The sequence below is a fragment of the Sorex araneus genome, chromosome 2 (genome assembly GCF_027595985.1).
Source record: "Sorex araneus isolate mSorAra2 chromosome 2, mSorAra2.pri, whole genome shotgun sequence".
Classification (NCBI taxonomy): Eukaryota; Metazoa; Chordata; class Mammalia; order Eulipotyphla; family Soricidae; genus Sorex; species Sorex araneus.
The window spans coordinates 100,379,676-100,392,296 of NC_073303.1; the positions used below are offsets into that span (position 1 = coordinate 100,379,676).

A 12,621-nucleotide genomic window follows, 5' to 3' on the forward strand; every position below is an offset into this window, starting at 1 on the left:
ACTTTCCATGTTGATCCACTTATCTGCTTTACTGGGAGAGAAGACCTATCTGTATTCAGGACTTACTCCTGGCTCTGTGCTCAGGGATCACTCCTGGCAGTGCTCTAAGGAACCATATTGGTACTGGGGGTAGAAGCAGTCAGTTATGTGCGAGACACACTCACTCCCCACTGTCCTATCACTCCAACCCCTCTCGTTTCTAACTTCTATTTAAAAAACAAACTATCACGAGTGACTTGTTACACAGGGTTAGATTGCAAATGTCCTCCTGAAGGTCCAGAAGATAGCTCAGAAGTCGGAGTGCCAGGTGTTGGCACCCAAATTGGAACCCAGCCACCACTGGGGTGTCCCTGCTGGTCCCCAGCACTGCAGATCCTGAGCAACTCTGCCTGCTCTGGCTCCAGCATTGAGTTGCCCAGTCCAGTTGGTTGGGGTAACTGGACCGGACAAGAGACTGGGCAACCTGCAAGTAACTAAGAGCACCCACTTGGTCCTGTGAGCGTTACTTGAGACCCCCATCCCCACTCCAAAGAATTAAATAAATCAACCAATAAATATCCTCCCAGGGAATCAAATCATGCAGTCCCTGTACACCCCATTTCTATTTTTTAATTAAAGTCATAGCATTTGCGCGTCGATCCTTCTTTCTTTCTGAGCACTTGGGCCCTCGCACCCAACATGACTTGAGTCTCAAAATGCTGAAGTGGAGGAGGAGACTGAGGGCTCAGGGTGGGGAGGGATTGTATTCTGTGGAAGAGAGCTGCCTCATTTACTTTGCCCCGAACGAACAGACACCATAACTGGCTCATTCTCTTAAGAAACCTCAAGACTCCTGCTCCAGCCCACTGAATTCTGAAAACTTCCAAAGATGATGATAGATTTGAGGGATGCATGTTTATCCTTACTGTGAGCTTGTATAAATGAACACGGAGATAAGAAATAAACACAAGGTGAAAGCCTTCTGGAATCAGCAGCTCCCACGCCTTGTTGATTAAGTACCTCCTAAATCCTTAGTGGGTGGCTGTGATTAAACTCCTGGTGTTAAGACTGAAGAGATGGCTCAACAAAGTAAGCGCATGCTGTGCATCATGCAAGAAACCTGGCTCCTGTCTCTGGAACTGTGTGCTCCCCTGAACACCAACTGGAAGCCATCCCTAAGCACTGAGTTGTATTAGACCAAAAACTTAGTATTAAAATTGGGAAGGCAGCCGCTCAATGATAGAGGACGTGACTGGCAGGTTTAAACTTTGGATCCATAAGAGGAAGGAAGGCAGGAAGGAAGGCAGCAAGGCAGGAAAGAGGGAAGGAAGGAAGGAAGGAAGGAAGGCAGGAAGGCAGGAAGGAAGGAAGAAAAAAGGAAGGCAGGAAGGAAGGCAGGAAGGAAGGCAGGAAGGAAGGAAGGAAGGAAGGAAGGAAGGAAGGAAGGAAGGAAGGAAGGAAGGAAGGAAGGAAGGAAGGAAGGAAGGAAGGAAGGAAGGGAGGGAGGGAGGGAGGGAGGGAGGGAGGGAGGGAGGGAGGGAGGGAGAAAAGGGAGAAGAAGGAGAAGGAGAAAGAGGAGAAGAAGAAGAAGAAGAAGAAGAAGAAGAAGAAGAAGAAGAAGAAGAAGAAGAAGAAGAAGAAGAAGAAGAAGGAGGAGGAGGAGGAGGAGGAGGAGGAGGAGGAGGAGGAGGAGGAGGAGGAGGAGGAGGAGGAGGAGGAGGAGGAGGAGGAGGAGGAGGAGGAAAAAGAGAGAGAGGAAGGAGGAAGGAAATGCTGAGGGCCTCCGTTTCTGTGGTGAGATCATAAATTAAATGCTATAGCCCTGCTTCCTCAGGGCACAGCCGTCCCTCCAGGGCCCCAGAACCCTCATCCCTCTCTCAGAGGTGGCCCAGCATCTCAATGCTGGCAAACTAGGCTGCTATATTGTGGCTGGAGAATATTTCTTCACAAAACACATTATCAGTGACATCTGGCTTTGGGCTCAGAAGAGGCTGAGGTGCCAACGAATTCAGTCACTTTGAATCCAGGTCCATCTTCCCCTAGTCACCTAAGGTCAATGCAGTGATATCCACGTGGATTCCTGAGGCCCAATGGTGGGGATGTCAGAGCCAGGTATACACAGGCCATCAAGATGGACCCTGTTTCCCAAAAAAAGCTGAGAAGACACTGCAATGCCAGGCTGACTGGAAGGATCTGAGGATGTCAGTGACACTGACCATTCGGAATAGACTGGCCCAGGCCTAAGGGGCCTGCATCAGCCCTCACCATCAGAGCCCTCGGGAAACAGCAGAAAGAAGCAGGCAAGAACTAAGCTTGGCGGAAATATCACTTTGGATGGGACTGTCAACATTGCCAAACAATGAGACAGTGATTTTTTTTAAATTTTTTTCTTTTTGTTGTATTTGACTAAGGTTAAATGATACAAGCAAAGTCACACAATTAGTAGCAGAGTTAGGGTTTTTTAAAAAAAATTTATTGAATCACTGTGAGATAGCTATGAGCTTTCATGGTTGGGTTACAATCACACAATGATCAAACACCCAACCCTCCACCAGTGCACATTCCCCACCACCAATATCCCGGTATACCCCCCCTTTCCCACCCTCCCCCTGCCTCCATGGCAGACAATATTCCCCATACTTTCTCTCTACTTTTGGGCATTATGGCTTGCAACACAGACACTGAGAGGCCATCATGTTTGGTCCATTATCTACTTTCGGCACACATCTCCCATCCCAACCATCATTTTCTTAGTGATCTCTTCTCTATTCCATTTGCCTTCTCTCCTCCACTCATGAAGCAGTCTTCCAGCTATGGGGCAATCCCCCTGGCCCTTGTATCTACTGTCCTTGGGTGCCAGTCTCATGTGATGTTATTCTATACTCCACAAATGAGTGCAGTCCTTTTATGTCGAGACAGTGATCGTTAGTGAGAGAACCATCTGGAATCCTGAAGGAGATCCTGAGACTCTTCGCTCTGTGGATGACCAGCACCCTCAAGACAGCAAATGTGACATCAGCAGTGAGGCGGTGGTGGAGAGACCATGCTGTACAGAATGACAGAGGAATGGCGGAGAGATAGTACAGTGATTAGGGTACACACCTGGCACAATCCCCCCAGCATCCCCACACTCCCTTGAGCCTCCCCAGGTACTGCCCTGGAGGCCTGCAAGCACCTCTACATATGGCTCTGTAGGCTCCCCATGTCCCCCACCCCCCAGGGTGGCTCAGGGAATCCAGACCCAGAAGAGCGGGAACAGCTTTGCATCCTCAAGCCTTTGCATTAAAACCCTTGCTGGAGAATTGCCAGGGGGAGTTCTTATGCCTCTGAGGAGGTTTGGAGATCTCCCATCCCCCAACCCAAGGGGCAACAAAGAGAATGACAGAAGGAAACATTTCCAAGAATGGGTTAAAAGGTGGGGAAAGTATCACTGGGCCTTCAACTGAAAATGGCTCCTTTGGATTGGAGAGTAAGGACAGAGTACTAACGGCAGTTCCTGGTCCAGCGTCTCTCAGAAAGTCTTGGATTCAAGTTGTGTTCTGCTACTCACAGCTACCTGAAGTGTGGTAAGCTGATACCTTCTCTCTAGTTTCTTTCTTAAAATGGGAAGAGGGGAGCTGGAGCCATAGCACAGCAGGGAGGGCGTTTGCCTTCCACGTGGCTGACCCAGGTTCGATTCCCAGTATCCCATATGGCATATGGTCCCCCGAGCTCACCGGGAGTAATTCCTGAGTGCATGAGCCAGGAGTAAACACCCCTGTGCATTGCCAGGTGTGCTCCCCTCCCCCCCAAAAAGGGAAGAGGGGGGCCGGAGCGATAGCACAGCTGGTAGGGCGTTTGCCTTGCACGCAGCCGACCCAGGTTTGATCCCCAGCATCCCATATGGTCCTCCAAGCACTGCCAGGAGTAATTCCTGAGTGCAAAGCCAGGAGTAACCCCTGAGCATCGCTGGGTGTGACCAAAAAAGAAAAAAAAAAGGGAAGAGGACAGTTGAGCTATCTTTCTGATAGCTCAACAGGTGAGGGCATGCTCCTCGGAGCACCACCAGGAAGTGACCCCCAAGCAGAGGGTTGGAAGCAGCAGCCCTCTGGAAGAGCCCTCTGGAGACGGAAGGAGCATCTCCAGGTATAGCCTCCAAACCAAAAATAAAATGAGAATAGGGGCCAAGGGAAGAAGAGAAGAACTGGAGTGAAGGTTTTGCGTCCAGGAGCCCTGGGTTCTATTCCCAGCATGCACTGGGAGTGTCCCCTGAGCAACCCCTGAGTGTGGCTTCCTCAATCAATAAAAAGGGCAACAATAGTGAAATCACTCAAGCGTTCATGAGGCAAGTACTTCAGGCCAACACTGTTAAGTGGCCAATGACTTTGTGTTTATTAACTCCTGAGGTGCCAGTAGCATACACTAACTAAAAGGAACTATCAGCCTGGCAGAGAAAAAAATAAGTTTATATTTTTCAGAGTTGAAGCTGAGGGCAGTCCAGGAGGAGAACCATCACAGAAAGTTCTTGATTAGTTTCTTTCCCTTCGTCCCCCACCCAAAAGGGTTCTGACTTACATGCAGTGGGGATAGACGGGCTTATTCTCAAGAGAGAGAAAAAAAAACTCACATTCAATTATAGCTCGAAAGGAATTTCTCTGATTTGTGGGGATTTTGCTTGTAGTTGTTTTTGGGTTCTTGGATCACACCCAGCTATGCTCAGAATTTACTCCTGGCTCTGTCTGGGATCTGGGATCACTCCCGGGGGTGCTTGGGGACCAAAGCAAGATCAGCTGCCTGCAAAGCAAATGCTTTGCCCAATATTCTACCTCAGTCTTTTCTAAAAGTCTTTTCTCTGAAGGGCCTAACGCTGTGGATGAACGGGGAGGTGGGGGCGAGGGAGCTGGAATGGATACCTCTGGGGCAGAATGCAGTGTAGGTTTGAGGAAATGCAAATTAGAAGCCTATGAATTGGGTGGGTCTGGTCTCCTGGAGGGCTGGAATGCAGATGGGTGGGGCTCTGGCCCCAAAAGGACGTTTTCTCCTTAACTGACTCAAAAAGAAAAAAAGGAAAAAAGCCTTCTCTGGGACCAGTTTGATTCCACACATACTGTTCCCCACAGTTGAGAACACCAAGGCCCAGAGAACTGAAGTTTCTGCTCGACACACCAACTGCAAGGGAGAGCCAGGATTCCATAGGCAGTGGGACCCCCCTCCCCCCCCCCCCCCCCCCCGCCTGTGTTTGAGTCATTTAACCTTTAATCAGCAATGCTCTGAGAGCCATCTGCAGGGGTAAATGAGAGCAGAAGCAGAAGAGTAACAAGCTCGGGGGTCACCAGGCACAGAGGAAGTGCTCAGTTAACTGTAATAATTAGGGATCACTTAACAATTCTGTTCTTTGACTCGGCAGAAACACACTAGAGTTATTCCTAGGTGGCTGGTACTGCTGCACTGTTCCCTGGCTGGGGTCTCTGGTTCCTGTCCTCAGCTGGCCTCCAATATTGGAATCCCAGCCCAGGAGGCACTTCCACACTGTACCTTTTTTGAAGCATGATACTGACTCCAAAAACTCCTAGATAAGCAACTACAAGGAGACAGCTGGAGGTGGAAGCAGCCGGAGCCCACCTACCAAGAAGGCACACATTTCTGCGTGAAGGGGACAAAGTTAATCTCGAGATCATAGATATGCATGGTTGACAGTCCACTTCTGAGATGCTTGCCAAGTGGTTCATCAAAGGACTTGGCAGCCAGATCCCTGGGAGAAAAGAGGCGCCGAAAACTGGCAACATGAAAGATCTATTGAGGGAGAGGCTCTGGGAGGCCAAGGAAGCCATCCATCTCTGCTCTCTGCACCCTCGCTGCTCTGCCTGGCTCTTTCGGGCAGGCGTGTGTGAGAGGTACCAGACAGGCACAGCCATGGCTTTCTTGGTCAGGGACCGACTTGGGGATGGGGTGGGGGGGGGGGGGCGGTACACGTGGCCCCAGCTGGCCAGTGATATGGAAGAAGTCCCCTGGAGATTTCTGGGGAAAATCAGAAATGGTCCTGCCCATCATTATCATGCTGTGATGGTACAGCAAGACGACAGCAAACAGGCTCAACCAGAGTCCTGACATGACTGAGCTATCTAATGTGTCCTTTCTGAAATACCTGATGAGGCCAGCTGCCAAGGAGGACATGGGAGTCGTGGGGAAGGGACAGAAACCCCTGAGCATGGCTGATGACAAGGTAAATGGGTGCAGTCATCCTGGCAAGTGACCTGGAAGTACTTGTGAAAAAATGTCAGCAAGTGTGCAATGACTCAATCATCCCAGCCTGGGACCGTTGCAGAGAAACAGATCCTGCATTCACACAGGTACAGGTGTGAGGTGCTCATCCATCATAGGAAGTGGGTGTGATTCTGTATCTCTCAGCAGGGTTCATGGCAATCAACAGGGTACAATTCTGCAAGGGAACAAGAGAGATGGAGCGAGGTATACATAGAGTAAGCTGATGGGACACAGAAGGCCCAGTCTTGTGGACACAGAGACATCAAAATGGAGCTAGAGAGACAGTATAATAAGTGGGTTGATAGGTAGGGTGCTTGCCTTCCATGTGGCTGGTCTAGATTTGATCCCCAAGACCACATAGAGTCCCCTTCAGGAGTGAACCCTGAGCACAGAGTCAGGAGTAAACCCTGAGAACTGCAGGATATGTGTCCCTCGCTCCCAAATAAATCAAAACAATAAGCAGCTGTGAGGGTCTATCTCACAATGATTCAATAAAAAGTTAAAAAATATAAGCAGAGGGAAGGCCAGCAGAGACTACAACAGTTAGGGCACAAGCCTAGCATGCACCCAACTTCAGTTCCTGGCATCGCATGTCTTCCTGAGCCGAGTATAGCCCTAGAGGACCCAAGTGCTATGTTTCTGGGCTCTTACCACTCCACCAGGCTTGTTGGATAAGTATTGCCAGGAGTGACCCTCATGGACCCCGAAGAATACCAGGTCGGTTTTCATGCTGGGTACATGTTGCTGTGAATGCCTCCAAAACAGGGGGGAGGAACGAGGGGAGGGGAGGCACATAAAGGAGAAAGAGGAGCTTCCTGTTTGGCAGCTGAGGACTTGATTTCTTGTCTGGAAAATGGGTGTTTTTACATCACCAGAATCATGATGGGATGGAAGCAAGAAATGATACAAGAAGGAGAAAAGAAAAAAGGAAAACAGTGATGACAGTACTAGACACGCGCAGGGAGAGGGGGCACGTTCTATTGACTGTGCCTACTCATGTCAACTCTGGGCTGGGACTCAGTGTCCACTGGGAGAGATATAGGGGGTCACCATGCTTAGGAAAGCAACTGCCTGTCACCCCAGATACCCATTGAAGTGCCTGAGAGGGCATCCTGACAGACCCCTGTGCAGAGGACTGCAGCCCTACAGCTCTCAGCTATGCTTCCTGCCTTTTTCTTATACGACAAGTCAATGCATGGTTTCTAGATTAGGCACCATGATCTCCAAGGCTGCCAATAGTAGAGTTTCAGGCATGTGATTTCCAACACCAATCCCACCATGACTGTCCACATCCCTCCACTAGGGTTCCCCCTGCCCAGCTCAAGTTGGAGGATTATAGTTTGAATCTTGTGCTTATAACTAATATTGGTTCTCGTGGCTTAGATGTATTCAGATGCCTTGCCTTAATACCACTGAGATGTCCAAGGCCCCAGATCTATGACTCTATATTACCATCAAGCTGTTTTTTTTTCTCTTTACCTCTGCCTTCCATTTCTCTCCCTGCCTGGCCTTCTCACTTCTGTTATCTAGGGATAAGGCTTTATTCATCTGTGATAGCTTCTATTGCCTGGTCTTCTGTATTGCCACAGACAAGCAATATTATCTGATATTTGCCCTTCTTTTGACTTATTTCACTTAATGTAAACTCCTCTAGTTCCACCCAAGTTGCAGTGCTTGCATGATTTCATTATTTCCTACGGCTTCAGAACATTCCATATGTATATGCACCACAACTTCATAATCCACTCATCTGTCATTGGATATTTGGGTTGTTTCTATCCTGACTATTTTTTGAACCAAGTGCTGCGATGAACACCGATGTGCATGTCTTCTTAAATGAATGTTTTTGTATCTTCGGAGTAGAAGGGGAGTTGCCAGGTCCAATGGGAGCTCTATTCTTACTTTTTGGAGAAATCTCATACTGCTTTCCGTTATGCGACAAGACTGAAAGAGAAGAAATGAGAAGACCAAAGAGGAGAAACAGTTTCACTCCTATGGGCCAAGTAGGCAAAAGCCACCAAAGAGCAGATCTCTCTACATTGTCTATAATATCTGTCCCTAGAGAAAAACAGAGCCCCACAGGACTGTCACCCTACAGCCATCACTGACTCTCCTTAAGGTGGCTCGTCTTCTTCATCATCAATCTTCAGATGTCAGGAGAAAGCTTGGGAGGACAGAACAATGTATCCCCAGATGTTGCTTTGTTTTAAATTGGCGTGTTGTTACACTGTGTAAAAATTATTTCAGAATGCTGTTGCAAAAAAATAAAAAGCAATAAAAGGCATCATTTTGCCTCATTTGTAGTGCTAAGCTGTTTATATTTTGGGGCTGGAGTGATAACACAGCGGGTAGGGCGTTTGCCTTGCATAGGGCCGACCCAGGTTCGATTTCCAGCATCCCATATGGTTCCCTCAGCACCGCCAAGAGTAATTCCTGAGTGTAGAGCCAGGATAACCCCTGTGCATCGCCAGGTGTGACCCAATAAGTAAGCTGTTTATGTTTACATTTTAATTTTAACTTTTAAATTTCCTTGTAATTAGGACTATTCTTGATGGTGAAACCAAATATTTAAAGATACTTTTTTGTGTGAGGCCGGGGTTGCAGACCATTAACTGACACTCTCAGACTTTATGTTAGGGTTTGGTAACTAAAGTATCTAGGGCCAGAGCCTTAGTCCAGTGAGTAAGGCATCTGTCTTGCACATAGCCAACCCAGGGTCAGTTCCCGGCATCGCATATGGTTCCCCAGCACTACCAGGAGTAATTCCTGAATGCAGAGCGAGGAGGAACCCCTGAGCATTGCCAAATGTAAACCAAAAAAAAAGAAAAAGAAAAATATCTTAGCAACGCAGCCAAAACTTCTTTTATTGAGAAATAGAAAACAAAGACCTTAAATACATGTACAAAAATTATATTTGTTTTATCAAATAGAGGTGTATAGCTAGTCAGTCATTTTTTTTCCTAAAAGTTTGTGGCTTTATTTTTCTATTTAATTTTTAAATTTTTTATTAGTGAATCACCGGGAGGTAGTTACAAACTTATGAACTTTCATGTTTGCATTTCAGTCATACAGTGATCGTTTACCCATCCCTCCATCAGTGCACATTCTCCTCCACCAATGTTCCCAGTATCCCTCCCACCACCCCCACCCCAACCCCCACCACCCCACCCTGCCTCTGCTGCAGGGCATTCCCTTTTGTTCTCTCTCCTTCTGGGTGTTGTAGTTTGCAACAGAGGTATTGAGTGGCCTTCCTGTTCGGTCTATGGTCTACATTCGGCACTCATCTTCCAACCTGAATGGGTCCTCCCAACATGGTGTTCCCTTCTCTGTCTCAGCTGCCTTTTCCCCCAGCATGTGAGGCCAGTTTCCAAGCTGTGGGGCAGACCTCCTGGTCCTTATCTCTACTACTCTTGGGTGTTAGTCTCCCACTCTGTTATTTTATATTCACAGATGAGTGTGATCTTTCTATGTCTGTCTCTCTCTTCCTAGTCAGTCATTTTAGATCTTCATTTCTTAACTTAAAATTAGAGCACGTAACAGCTTTGTATTAATACCACTCCTACATCAGAAATGGTCAGAAAGGGGGACTGGAGGGAGGACTTGCCTTGCACTCGGCACTAGGGCACTAGGGCACTTGCCTTGCACCCAGCAACCTGGGTTCAATCCCTGGCACCCAGCAACCTGGGTTCAATCCCTGAAACCACATATGGTCCCCTGAATCTCACAGGTAATGATCCCCAAGAAATGGTATCACCCAACAAAGGGGTGAAGGTACTTGACTCACATGTGGGTGACCCCAGCTTGAATCTTGGCACCGCATATGATCCCCAAGCACTGCCCCAGCAGTGACCCCTGTAAATAAGACAGGCAGTTCCCCCTGAATGTCATTATGTGCAGCCCCAAAGCAAAAACCAAATAAAAGGTTAAGAAACTCTTAAAGTAAAGTTGTTAGCATGCTGACTTTGGCTTCATTAAACAGGTATGGTTTTTTTGTTTGTTTGTTTTTTATTTTTTGCTTTTCGGGTCACACCCAGCGATGCACAGGGCTTACTCCTGGCTCTACACTCAGGAATTACTCCTGGCGGTGCTAAGGGACCATACGGGATGTTGGGAATCGAACCCAGGTCAGCCGTGTGCAAAGCAAACGACCTATCCACTGTGCTATCACTCCAGCCCCATACAGGTATGGTTATTTTCAGCAAAGCTTATTGGTGGTGGGGTATCACTTGTATCACTTGTCATCCCGTTGATCTTCGATTTGCTCAAGTGGGCGCCAGTAATGTCTCCATTCATCTCTGTTGCGTGCTAGTGTAGCCCAATGGTATCTGCTCACTCCAGGAACAGGAAGAGCCTCAAACCATTGGTTCAGGGTTGGTGGGTGGCCACTCGGTCTTTTGACGTCTTGTGAAATCCAGTCGGTAACAGCTCTAGTCCAGCGGTCATTTCTGAATCGCATTACGTGTCCGGCCCATCTGATTTTTGACGCCTTGGCACATGAGACAGCATTCCTGATTCTTGATTGCCCATGGAGGTCGGAACTGCGGAGTTTTTCTTTCACATGAGTGAAACACCAGAGCCGGAGGTTCTTGATGGGGTAGGGAAAAAAACTTTCCAGAACTTAATAGAATATTCATTTATAAAAGTTTGATCTCAGTTAGCTATTGCCTTCTTTTTTGTTTCCTTTATCTTGGGGCATTTCTCTCTTTAATGCTTTTCAAGATTTCAAAATTGGATTATTGTCAAAATTGAATTATACTTATTATCCTGTTGTAATAATATGTTTCTTGATATAGTATCCTCTAGAAAAAAGTATCTTTTCAAACAGATCATATTTCTTTTGAGTTTTGTTCTTTAAAAGCAATTATAATATGAAGACCTTTGCACCTTTCATTTTTGCTTGTTCTTCTAACTTTATCAGCTGGAAGTTATCCAGTTAAATAATATCATCAAACATAGAAGCTTATGGCCAAGATTATAGTTCCATGAAAGAGCACTTGTGTGTGAGGCCCTGGATTCAATCCCTGGTACTACAAAAACAAAGTGAGTTTAGCCTTGGAATATGTGTCCACTATTGGTAATATGTGTGTGCAGACAGGATACTCTCAGTAACTTCCCAGGCTCTCCGGAAGGGGTGGAGGAATCAAACCCGGGTCAGCTGCATGCAAAGCAATTACCCTACTGTATGCCAAAAACAGTAACAACAAGTCTCACAAATGGAGACATTACTGGTGCCCGCTCGAGCAAATCGATGAGCAACGGGATGACAGTGGTACAGTGACACATTTTTGTGTCTGCAATTAAAAAAATAAATAAGTGAAGGCAAAAGAAAACTTTAAAAATAAGTGTTTTCCTGAAGTATATCTGCACCCCCCCCTAAAAAAAATATTGTTCCTGCACACCCCAACCTTCCCTCCTCCTGGAACTTTGTCTTTGAAATATTTTTCCCCAGCAGAGACTTGGGGCCCAAGGGATGCTTCAATAATTCCTGACAAATCCTCTTTCCCAAAAATCAAGGGATGCTGCCATAGCAACACAGGCACATAACAGGTTCCCTACAAATTCTTACAATAAAGTCCCCACCTGTTATGCTCAGCTCCGGGGAACTGCTGAGAAAGAACCCTACAGTTCCCCTGTGGTGGTGAGCGTCCTTTGGACTCCCAGAGAAGACGGATTCCACCCCCACTGTTCAAGACCCCCACCCGCAACCACCCCTGTCATCCCCAAAGCTGTTCTCCTTTCATGAGACTGGTCTGTTCGTGACATGCTCAGCGTTTGAAAGTGGCCCCTGCTAAGATCGCTCTCACAGAGGCAGGCCGAGGGGTGGGGATGGAAGACAAGACAGTGGGAGAGGCTAGGGCTGGGGATGAGAAGTCCCCCAGGAAAGAATGATGCAGGAGAAGGCTTACATGGAAAGTTGCAATGAAAAGAATTCTATAGCCAGGGCTGGAGAGATTCCACAGGGCTTAAGTCACTTGCCTTAACATGAGGCTGACACCAAGCTTCGATCTTTGGTTGAAGATCATCTTTGATCATGGTCTGCTGAGCACCACCAGGCATGGTCTATGATTATAGAGCTGGCAGTAAGCCCTGCGCACTACCAGGTATCACCCAAAACAAGACCAAGCAAACTTCTGCATCCACTGAGAATAATCTCTGTAGCACATGAATTTTTAAAACACTTTTAAATGAAAACTATGCACAATAGAGTTGGAGCTGGGTGGATTATGGCTCTGGAACTCAGGTCATTCTGCATATATTTTAGCTTTCCTAGATACTCTGGTTCACCCTGACTCCATCTCCCCAGACAGCCCCGAAGGCTTTCTGCAGGCTGGGTCCTCAGGGGAATTAAGTCTTAGTTCCCACACCTCTTCCAGCTTCCAGCACAACTTCCATAGCAGC

At 47.4% G+C, this 12,621-nt stretch overlaps 1 long non-coding RNA gene across 1 annotated transcript in view; it reads right to left on the reverse strand.

Moving 5' to 3' along the window:
• Positions 1–2,608: 2,608 nt before the first annotated feature.
• LOC129402251 (uncharacterized) overlaps positions 2,609–12,621 on the reverse strand; it is a 73,361-nt gene continuing 63,348 nt past the window's right edge. Inside the window, exon 7 of the long non-coding RNA XR_008628605.1 lies at positions 2,609–3,025. This is a non-coding gene — a long non-coding RNA (uncharacterized LOC129402251). The remainder of the gene's footprint in view (positions 3,026–12,621) is intronic.